Source organism: Theobroma umbraticum, unplaced genomic scaffold (genome assembly GCF_002168275.2).
Source record: "Theobroma umbraticum cultivar Fairchild unplaced genomic scaffold, ASM216827v3 scaffold_12.1, whole genome shotgun sequence".
In the NCBI taxonomy this organism is placed as follows: domain Eukaryota; kingdom Viridiplantae; phylum Streptophyta; class Magnoliopsida; order Malvales; family Malvaceae; genus Theobroma; species Theobroma umbraticum.
Window position 1 is genome coordinate 5598623 of NW_018397269.1, and position 563 is coordinate 5599185.

The following is a 563-nucleotide window of genomic DNA, read 5'->3' on the forward strand; positions in this document are numbered from 1 at the left end:
ATCACCCTTTTGAACTCGATAATTCATCCTTGATAAAATATTATTTTTTAATTATGATTTCCTCGCATACGAAATATTTTATTGCAAAATATTTCTTTTACCTATCACTACTCTTTTCCACTTCAATTTACGTCCATCAACCCTCCGTCTCATTGATGAGATCGTATTGACTCTTATACAAGGGTATGGGGTGTTACAAATACACCAAAAAAGATGGTGAAATAATCAATTTGTGTATGGTAAAAATAGCAATGGCCATAAAGTGAGTTATGGTGGGAGTGAAAAATAACCATTAAGAATATTAACCTAAAAGTATATTAATTAATGATTTTCATTCATATTATAATTTTATTTAACATTCTTATATTTTTAAAATTTTTATTCATTTAAAAATACAAACAGGGAACATTATTTTATAGTAAAATTAATTAATATATTAAATACTAAAAATATTTTATCTTTACAACTGATAAATATAAAATTACAGTTTACATATATATGAATTATTTGATATTAATTTCTCTACTACATTCTTTGGTTATTTACTTTATTACTACTAGATT